This window comes from Suricata suricatta, chromosome 17, assembly GCF_006229205.1.
Source record: "Suricata suricatta isolate VVHF042 chromosome 17, meerkat_22Aug2017_6uvM2_HiC, whole genome shotgun sequence".
Lineage (NCBI taxonomy): Eukaryota > Metazoa > Chordata > Mammalia > Carnivora > Herpestidae > Suricata > Suricata suricatta.
The window spans coordinates 58018293-58029407 of NC_043716.1; positions in this window are offsets into that span (position 1 = coordinate 58018293).

The following is an 11115-nucleotide window of genomic DNA, read 5'->3' on the forward strand; positions in this document are numbered from 1 at the left end:
GCCTACGCAAGCAGGAGGGAAGGTTAGCCCTGTCTTGCCCCCAAGCCCTGCTCACCTGAACCCACGCTTCCCGAGGACGGTCTCTCAGCCCGGCAGGGGTGGACGCAGCAGCCCCGCACGCTCACACACTACCGGCTCCAGCCCGTCCATCTGGCTGTTGTGAGGCTTCTCCAAACCCTCACGGGCTCTTGCCATGCCCGTGCCACACGTGACAACCTCCCACGCCCCCATCTCCTCCAGAACAAAGCCCAAACCTCTGCGCCAGGCCTGTTAGCAGGCTGTCACTGCAGAACAAGACAACCAGCAATATTGACCACTTGCTGGCCTCCTGGCTCCTATGGATCATGAATGGGGACTCGCGTCTGTGGAGAGCGTGCGGGTGGAGGCTGGCCATCCGTCCTCGGGCCGGATCCGGGCCGGGGCTCCCCTGCCAGGGCGGCTCCTCGCGTGGCCGGCAGCCGGGGCCAGGGGTTGGTGCGAGGCCTCTGACCCGGCCACCGTGAGCCTGGCTCAGGCCACGTGAGCCTCCTACGACAGGGCCGCTGACCCAAGAGGCAGGCGGGAGCTGCCCTCTCCCTGGCCCCGTCCGGCAGCTCCCAGCACCGCAGCCCACTCCCTGCTCGAGGGCAGCGGCCTAGCCCACTCTTTGGAGGGAGTGGTGTCAATGTGCAGAAACGTTCTAAAACCGTCATGCCCGCACCCGAGGCCCGCGCGGGGTCCCCTTCGCTTAAGGAGACTCACAGGAATATTTGCATGTTGACGTGTCTAGCAAGTCCCGCAGGCAAGGAAAAGTGTTCGGCTTTGTTCAGTTCCTCTGAGCGCACCGAAGGCAGAGCCTCAGGTCAAGGGCCAGGCTGCTGCGGCAGCCACTGAAGAGGCGGCCGGCAAGTGCCCCGGGGCCCGAGGACGGATGGCCAGCCTCCACCCGCACGCTCTCCACAGACGCGAGTCCCCATTCCTGATCCATAGGGGCCAGGAGGCCAGCAAGTGGTCAATATTGCTGGTTGTCTTGTTCTGCAGTGACAGCCTGCTAACAGGCCTGGCGCAGAGGTTTGGGTTTTGTAAACTCCCCCTGGAGAAGCCGCTCATCTCCCCCGTGTATCCAGACCGAATTCCAGAACAGGGAGCGGCCTGTACCGGGACGTCCGGGCTTCTCTTACATGCAGTCTCCCTGCCAGGATTTCACAGCCGGCGTTGACCCCAGTATCAGGTGGGGCTTCCCTGAGACCCAGCTCAGTGCAGGAAATACCCGCATGCAGACCCTCCCTGACTCCTCCGCTCTGTGGTTCATGTCCTCCGTGGGCCAGGCTCACCTGAGGCGACACCCCGCGGGGTGAGGCTGGGACTCACCGTTGTCGCTCACGGGCTAGACCTGCTGTCTCCACAGCACCTGCCCGACTCTGGGCCCCGGGAAACGTGGGACTATCCTGCTGAGTGGACCACGTACGTTGGCCTCTCTGCTTAGTGAGCTAATTTCTGGGCTGTGAGTCTTACGTTTTTCTTTGTCACTCCTTCGGCGTCACTGCATGACCTTCAGATGCTTTGGTTTCAATCTTCCAAGTCCAAGGCATCATCCCAGAAGACCCCTTCCCCACCATTCTAGGCCTGTTCCAGACAGCACACATGTGCCTTTGACTCTGGCCTTGACTGGGCCTCTACTGTTCATCTGTATTGACATTCTCCCAGCCCGTCTTCTCTGGGCCAAACCCTCAGTCCTGCCCAGGGTGACAGACAACCATGAGATCCGGCCCCCCAGAAGTACGCCCCAGGGACGGCTGTGGCACCCTGGCGGGAGTGCCCGCCCGCTGCCGCCCGCCCTGGGGCGAGCCGAGCTAGGGTCCGAGCTGCTGGAAGGGTGCCCAGGCCTCCGAGGAAGGCCAGGGCAGACTGCCCCGGGGCGAGAGCAAGACCCTTCAGCTTACACAGGACCAGGCGCCGCCCCGGAGGCCGAGGAGCGCTGTGTCCAGCCAGCGTGGGAAGTGCCCGGCCAGCGCCGATCAAGAGCCGGGGGCAGCGGTCCTGCTGTCTGCCCCTCACGGCCCTTTCTCAGGCTTGCCACCTTCTTTTTTCACATTTGGTCAACAAGCCTGTGCCTGGTCGCAGTTTTCTCGGTGTTTGCCCACGGGGGCTGCCTGTCAGCTGGGCGAGGCCCGACAAAGCCGCCGGGCCGCAGTCGTCCAGGGGTCCCGGCTGGCCCCTGGATCACACGCTCATTCTTCACCGCCTTTAATTTACTTCTGACACCGGGAGTCTGGAGTCTCTGGCCTCGGCCGCCCTGTGGGTCCAGCTCCACGGCAACGCCAAACAGGTCCCTCAAACTAATGAGGGCTCTGGAGTGGCAGCGGGAGGGGCCGCTGCCGTGGAGACAGCCCGCAGCCACCCAGTTGCCACGACGCCGGACAGAGTCCTGGGGTCAGCTGCGGGAGGTTTGCATCGTCTGGAAATTTCCTGCTTGCTAACCTGTCTGCCTTACTGGCAGAGGCCGTGCACTGAGCCCCCTGGCTGGCCCACCAGACGTCCCCCGAGCACGGTGACCCCACCGCAGAGCTCTGGGGAGAAGCGGGGCTCAGGGCAGCATCCTGCCCAGGGGAGGGGGCCACGTGAGGAAGGCCTCCTGCACAGCTGACCTCCGTGCCCTGAAGAGCAAGTGCCTTCACTAAGGCCCAGAGGGGCCAGGCAACTTGTCCGAAGTCAAACAGCCTGTGAAACGCAGCCCAGAGGTCAGCTAGGAGCCAGCCTTTCCAATTCGCTGTCCCCATGGAGAGTGGTTAAGGTCAGACAGGCACCCCGGGAACAGAACCTGCAGGGTCCTCAGCATCTGCACGTGAGGGGTCTCTACTCTCCGGGACAAGCGGGCTCTGCTGGCCACCCCCCCCCCACCCCCGCTCCCCCTGCTCGGGATGCCGTTCAGAATCAAAGCTGCTGCATCTTAGGGGGTGTCCAGTTGAGCAAGAGCATTTGGGTGCAAAGGCTCTAGGGCCCCTCTGCGGCCTGTTGGGGCCGTGTCCAGCCTCTGTCCCCACTAGAACTTTGGGCATTTATCACTGAGCAGGGGTAGAGTATAGGAGCCATGGCAGGGCCTTTTCACCCTTGAACTTCTAGCAAGTTCATAACACAACTAATGACCCTGCAAGCTGTCTTCACCATTGGGAAGTAGCGAATTTCCAAAGCTGAAAAGGTTTTCTTCACCCCCTCAGACCTTTTGTGAGTTTTAACGTCACTGTGCAAAAACTGAATAAGGTTGCGGGTCCAGCATAGCCCTGACCTGAGTGTGACTCGGACAAGCTCCCAGGAAAACGCAGACCCTTGAGTCGGCCTGAACCGTCCCGGCTCCCACGAAAGACACCAGAATTCTATAGTGCCAAACCTCAGCTGCTCAGATGTCCAAGCTGTCACAAACCAACCCCAGGACCGCGGAGAGCCAGCACTGAGGGGCCCGAGTGGGTGGGCAGGAGGCCGAGCCCCCGGCCCCTCTCCACCGGAGGCTGTTTCCAGTGAGCACAGTACCCCCACCCTCACTGCCGGTCTGAAGCTCCTCAGGGAGGAAAAGGTGGTCTGAAGAAAATCCCTACAAGACTTTTGGTTTGAGAGGGAAGCCACTGATGGAGGAGGGGACACTTCTGTTTTGTTATCTCCTCCTTCCTCTACCCCCCCCCCAACATGAGTCATGACAGGAAAGAAATGTGAGTTTTCAGGTCAGAATTCACAATTCTTTTTCTCTCTTTCTGCCCCTCTCCTCCGTTTGCCTTCTCTCTCACACACAAATAAAACTCTCTTGGGGGCACCTGGGTGGCTCAGTTGGTTGAGCGCCCGGCTTCGGCTAAGGTCATGATCTCGAGGTTCATGGGTTTGAGCCCCGCGCCGGGCTCTGTGCTAACAGCCCAGAGCCTGGAACCTGCTTCCGATTCTGTGTCTCCCTCCCTCTCTGCCCCTCCCCGGCTCAGACTCTCTCTCTCTCTCTCTCAAAAATAAAGAAAACATTAGAAAAACATTGAAAAAAACCTCTTTTTAATTAAAAACCTTCCCAACAGCGTACCGTGTCACCTGGACGGACATGTGTGGGGCCCGTGGGCCGCAGGCAGCAGAGGCCCAGGCTCCAAGGGGCCGCCAGCCGCCGGGGGCCTTCACCGCACCCGCTCCCCCTTTCCGGGTTGAAGGGGCTCCCCTCGAATGCCGGGTCACGGAGCCCGGGGCTCCTCGTGGGCAACAGCTGGAGGCGGAGGAGAAAAAGTCTCAAGTGCTTGCTGGGCAGTGGGCGCCCCGGCTCCGGGGCTGCATGGCCAGAGGCGGGCTCTTGACCAGGGCTGTGTGGAGTTTCCGGACCATTGTCTTGTGGGCAACACAGTTGCTTATAATTAATTGGTGGTTAAATGTCTAAAACGCAGTCTTCCGGGTGTTGAAATCCAGCTTAGCCCTCAGTGTCTAACCTCCAGTTTGGCCGAGACTTAGGTGCTCACCCGGCTCGGCCCCAGCCACCCGGCCACCGGGAAGTGCCACAATGGCTTGGTGACTGCCCTGTTTCCAGTTTGGCTAAGCTTCCATCTGCGGCCTGTTCCAGAGGCAAAGCCCCGCTCACCAAGGCTGTGCGATCCAAGAAGAGGGAGCTGGACGGATATTTGGCTCCCGAGTCGGAGTACTTTTGCTCCAGGAGAAAGGTCCTGGGTCTCCCAGACGGTTCTAAAGGGCCCGTGCGAACCAGGCGGCGCTTATCAGCGGGGGCGCGAAGCCCTCCTCACACCGACTGCGAGGCCGAGAACGGTTTTCTCTCTGAATTTGCAAGCTCGGAACAGAAGTTCTGATTCCTTCTGGGTGCCTGGCCTGCCACCGAGCAGGTGGCCGTCAGGCGATGGGCTGCCTGGCTGCTTCGGGGCTTGAACCACCGTGTTCCCCAAGGGAAGGGCTGTCCCCTCAAAGGTGACCATGCCCCTCGCCAGCTTCCTGAAGGAGAGCTATTGCCTCCGCAGTGGGGGGCGGGGGGCGTCGTGCTCTGAGCCGTCCCTGAGTTCTGGCCCACCCCCAGCCCTGACCCATGTGGTCTCCTCCCCTTTCCCAGCCTGACTACATTCCTGTCTCTTCCGAAGACCTTGGCTGCAGACCTTGACCACTTGGCCCTCCTGTGGCCCTGACCCCACCCTTCAGACTTAACCACGCCCCCTACGGGGCCATCTGGACCGTTGTTAGAGCACCGCTTGTCCCCCGTGGCTCCCGCAAGTCAGCTCCAGACAGGGCGCGTGCACGGGTGCGCGCTCCAGCGCGAGTGCAAATGGATGGACGTGACTTTGTGATTCAAATACAGCTGTTTATGAAAACAACGTAGCATTATTTTTAAAAATGAAATCGTCATCTTAAACCTAGGAAATATTGCAAGGACGCGTCTGCTTACATAGCCTCAGCTCCTCCTCCCTCCCTGGCCCCGCCCCCTCTCCTCCTGGCTCCGCCTCTTCCCGTCCCGGCTCTAGCTCTTGGGGAGGGGCAGTGCCAGAGGAGAAGGGGCACATTCCGATGTCACACTGTAAGCCTACGGTTCCCTCTGGGGTCCACAAACACACGGAGGTGCGCTGCCCTCGGAGCCTTCGGTGCTCTGGCCGCAGGGGACTCTGCAAACAGCTTTTCTTTTTAATTGAGGTAAAATCCGCATATAAAATAAACTGTTTTAAGGACTTTAAAGTGTATAATTCAGGGGCTCCTGGGTGGCTCAGTGGGTTAAGCGTCTGACTCTTGGTTTCCACTTAGGTCATGACTGATCTCATGATTTGTGAGACGGAGACCCAGGTCGGACTCTGCACTGACAGTGCGGCACCTGCGTGGGATTCTCTCTCTCTCTCTCTCTCTCTCTCTCTCTGTGTCTCTCTCTCTCTCTCTCTGTCTCTCTCTCTCTCTGTCTCTCTCTCTCTGTCTCTCAATCTGTCCGGCCCCCACTCATGCTCATTCTCTCTCAAATTAAATAAATAGAAATAAATAAAGTGTATGATTCAGTGACATTTAGTGCATTCATCATGTTGTACAATCATCATCTCTTTCTAGGTCCAAAACATGGTCATCACGTAAAGGAGAAACTGTGTCCATTTGCACTCATTCCCCACCCCTACTCCCCAGCTCCGGCGGCCAGCGGTCTGCTCTGTCTCTTCTCTTCTTTCCCTGCTCCGGACCCTTCTCGTTAATGGGACTGCATGACATGTGGCCTTTTGTGTCCAGCCCTTCCCACTTAGCGGCATGTTTTCAGGGCTCACCGTGCTAGGACGCCTACCAGGGCGCCGCCCCTTCTTAGGGCCGAGCGAGCGATGCTCCGAGCGTGGTTTCCCCCCCGGGATGCGGACATGGCCCGGTGCTCGGCCTGGCCTTAGCATCTGGCCCCACAGACAGCGGACTGCCCCAGTCGGGGAGCAGGGTCTAGGAGCCGGAGCAGGCAGGGAGGGTCTGACCACTGGCCTCTGAGCACTGGACCTTCATCATTTTCCTGTGATCCGTCTGGAGAGAGGGGCGTTGGCGTCTGGTCCTCACGGTGATGCTCTGGAGACCGCCCGCTCTCGGTAGCAGAATAAACTAGAATCTGTCCTCTCTTGGTTGTGACCTTACCCTGCTGATGAATCAAAGACGAAAACTGCTCATTAAATCTGTCCATGCAGGAAAAAACCAGAGGAAAATATTCCTCAAATAAGTGGTCAAACACTGACCCTCGGAGAGAAGACAACTTTGGAGGCTCGTCCAGACCCCTGGTTCCCAAGTGTGACTCACATGTGACGCGTGTGTCTTGCATTCTCCTTGGAGTCAGGGAGAAGGCGGGGAAGGCATCTCCTCCCCCAGACCCTGGGGCCACACACCCTTCCTGGCCACCTACCCAAGAGCCTCGCGCAGGCACCAAGGCCTTGGGCTCTGGAGCCCACACCTCCTCCCCGAAAACCCTGCCACACCCCGGGGTCTCAGGGAGATGGCATTGCCCCAGACCAGCTCCTTCTCCAGGAGGATGACTCTCCCACCAGCCTCTCCCTCTGCAATAACCTCAGACACCCTGCAGGCGGCCTCATGGGGGACATGCTGCCCACGGGTGGGGGCTTGCATCTGATGTCACCCTGAGCTGCATGAATGGCTTTGTATGGTCCCCCCACGCTGGACTCGGCCAGAATGTCAAATGGTAATTAGCAGCAGACCCGGCTCTGTCCCTGGTGATGTTATCACCGGACTTCCTGGGTTTCAAAGTGAGCAGCCGACTTGAAACGGCAGCAGATTGGCCTCCGTGATGGGCCTGGTGGGGTCTGAACAGTCTGGAGCCCACGGTGCCCAGAGCTGGGGCAGCCAGGGGGGGAGTCCCTCGTGTGGGGCAGGCCGGGCTGAAGGGTCTGGAAGTAGCCAGGGCGAAGCCCATGGGCCCTCAGCCTGGTCACAACTCCAGCTGTCACCTGCTTTCCACGGCCTGTCACACAGCAGCCCCCGCGGCAGCCCTTGGCCCTCACAGGCTGGCCAGGAGGGAGGGACTCGGTGTGCGTCCCTCTGGTTCTAGTGTCCTTGTCATTAAAGCAGAAGTATCGGGGACACAGGCCGGCGCCCCCTCTCAGGCAGAGGCCATGCTCATACAGCTGAAGAGGCTTTGGCGGAAGAGAGGCCCGGGCCGCACTGCGGGGGGCGCGGGGGGGGGGGCAGTCGGGACCCGGCGCCCACGCTCTCCCCTCCCTGTAGACCATCTCAGACGTGTTGCCACAAGCTGGGACCCCGGGGGGCCCAGAGCACGAGGCCCCACCGGCTCCCCCGTCCACGGAAGCCACCGGGATGGGGCCGGGAGGGGGCCACGTCCTGCCTCTTCAGCCGCCGAGGGCTCACACTCGGGGGTCGTGAGAAGAAAGGGGTGAGGAGAGCAAGGCCGTCCTGGTGGTGTTATTTATAATTCACGGAAAAGAGGAGATTCAAGCCCTAAATCCATCGATTGTATTCGCAAAATAAAACCCAATGCAAACACCAGCCTCCATTCGTGGTCACGGAAATATGCTTGCAAGACATTACATTTTAAAAAGCAACCCAGAAAACAGATATTTACTGTGATCCTAACATTGAAAAGCCTGAAAACATATCTGTATGTGTATACAAGTAGAGAAAATTATCTACACCGAAAGATTAAAATAGATCGCCCCTGGGTCTCGAACAATGGGTACTTTGATAAGGAGGAGAACAATAGTCATTTTGTGATTTTAAAAACCAAGCTCCTCAACTCAGAAGTGGGTTAGGGAGGGGCCCCACAGCCCCTGCCCCCCGCCGAGCCGCACCTCCCGGAGACTTCCGGCACCTCACAGGGGGAGGGAGTGGGCGCCTGCTGCCCCGGCGGCTCAGGGCCAGGGCCCGACACCAGCCCGGGTGCAGACCCGGGGGCTTCTCCCCAGACCCCCTGCCGGAGCCTCCGTGCCTCACCCAGCTTTGAGGCACATCTTGTTCTCCTGTTGGGTCCGACTTTGGGAAACTTGCTAAAAGCTGGCTACTTCCACCTCACCGTTCCACGGGCCACAGGTCAATCAATTATGAGAAAAAAGGGAAATTAATCCCCCTTGAGTACTCACTGCCCAAATGTGCAGACCCAGAGAAACAAAAAAATGGTTCGTGTGGTCAAGTCACGCACGAGGGTCAGAGGCCCTGGACCCCAGCCTATGGCTCTGGAAAACAGAAGCTTTGGCCCTGACCGACCCCGCAAGAGGCTCCTTCTCCCATAGGTCCCAGCTCGGCCATGAAGCCCTTGCCCTCTCTCGCCTGCTCTCAGACGGTAGAGGACCCATCAGGTAAAGAGGGCGCACGCCAGCACCCCTCTCTCTGTCAGGTGGTGTATGGCCCCCGCACAAGTGGACGGAGGTGCCCTGCGCCCACCCCCAAGCGTGGCTTCCGGTCCCCGCACCTGGACTGGCAGTGCCAGCTTGCCTGCTTGTTTGTTGTCGGAGAAAAGACGTTCGGACTCAGGATGGCGAGGCTGGAGGGACTTTGACCCTCCAGAGGTGAAAGCCGGAGAACCCTTGCACGGGGCTGGTTCCCCCAAGTCCCGAGTCCACAGGGTCCAGCAGGAAAATGAGAACGTTTGGAAGAGAGTAAACGTGTGTTGTTTGTTTTGAACAAAACCTTGCTCACAGCGGCCTTGTTCCTGACGGGGCAGCAGCCTGAGTGTCCATCGAGGTCGGATGGATGAACAAAACGAGGACCATAATTCAGTGGACTATGACGCAGCTGCACGAAGGGGAGTCCTGACCCGCGCGGCGTGGTCGGACACCCTGCAGGATTCCGCTCCTGGGAGCCCCTAGAGGAGTCCTGCCCGAGAAAGACAGAGCGCAGACGGGGCGCGGGGTGGGCCAGGCAGGGGGAGGGCGTGGGGAGCTGGGCTTCAACGGAGACAGCGACCGTCTCACAGGACGAAGAGTCTGGAGATGACGGGGCGGAGGCGGCTCACGAGAACCCGAGCGTCCCGGTGGCCGAGTCGGGAAATTTTATGTTGCATAGAAACTGTAACATATACACGTGCCCCTGCTTACGTGCGTGCGCGCGCACACACGCACACACACGCGTGGCTGAAGCAGTTCCGACAGCCGTGCACCCGGACGAGAGCAGGGGTCGGCTCTGGGTGCTGAGGTCATGCCGCTCACCCTGCGTGGCTGGGACTTCCGAGTTTTCTGACAGGGGCGGCGCCTCCACAAAGGAACAGAAGTTACGATGGTCACGTCTCTCCCCCCCCCTCCCCCCGGGGCCGCCTCATTGCCCCTTCGGCCGCTCAGCACAATGGGGTCATTCAGCCGCTCTGCCGGGCCGCACACACTCCCTCTTGAGCCCCGCCTTTGTCCCGCCCCTGGGGCTGCGGCCCACGCCACACCCACACGGCCCCCGGAAGACAGGGACCCAGGCAGTGCTGGGGGCCAGCACTGGGTTCTTGTCCTGAAGGCACAGCCGTGGCCCTTGGCTGTCGCCCTGGCTCTCGGCAGGGCGAACAGAATCAGTGGCATCCGCTGGGTTTATTACGCATATTCCCCAAATGCACAATTCTCTTTCTACGAGGCACATTCTTGGTGCCTTGCCAGCCTTCGTGCCAGGACCCCAGACCGTCCTGCATTCCTGGACCGTGACACCACCACGCCGAAGCCTGCAGCACTCGGCCCGATGCGCTCGGAGCCGCTCACCGGGCCCAGCGGGCTTGGGGCAGGATGGACACGCGGGCGGGGACAGAAGCCACAGGGGCAGGGGCTGCCCGGTGCACTGCCGGCTGGAGACTCCAGAGCCCGGCCTTGACCCTTCCCGCCTGCCGCAGAACCAGGCCCTGCGGTGGTCACTGTCCCCAGGGCCCTGGGGTGACCATCCTGCTTCCTGCCCCGAGCGGCCTGGGGTCTGAGGGCGGCCAGCAGGCCCCGGAGGCCCCTCCTCCGGACTCTGAGCTCCTTGGGAGGGCTGTCAGGGGCTTCTGTGCATGACACCAGAACCCCTCTTTGGTCTACCATAGCCAGCGGTGGGGGACCTCTGGGCCAGAAGGCTGTCGGGACCAGCTGTGGCCTCGGGCTGGAACCCCCCCTCCGGACGTGGCTTCTTCCTTCAACAAACCAGGGTGACGATGGCGCGTGTCTCCTTGGGCACCTGCGCCGCCGACAGAACGAGGGTCCCCAGCGTGTGCCTGGCCAGACACCGTTTGCAGAGCCGAAGCTGCGGCAGTTGAGGGGTGTGGTCTGTCCCGCCGGAGAAGAGGGCAGCCCCCCTCAACCATGACCCTCACAGCCCTCTGCCGCCGCTGCTCCCAGGGCCATGCAGCCCCGGGCCTGTCTCAAAGTTCCCCGTTCGGAGCTTCCCCAGGGAGCGGGCGGAGGCACGCAGACTCGGGGCGCCCAGAGCCCTGGTGTCCCCGAGGTGCGACTGACACCAGGTCTGTCCCAGAAGACACGGTTATGTCTCTGTCGCTTCCTTTTATTTTCAGTTTCCTGGCCCTTCCACCTTTTCTCTCACAGCGTGATTTCCTGTGTGTTTGAGATTTAGAAAGCCCTGCTTAAAAATTCTCACGCCTCCCTAACCTCCACCTGTGCCGCTCAGCCCGACGCCGCCCCCCACACTCGGGCCGGGCCCCGCCTCCGCTCCGGCTGCTGCCACCCCACCGTCCGTCTCTCTGTCCGACAC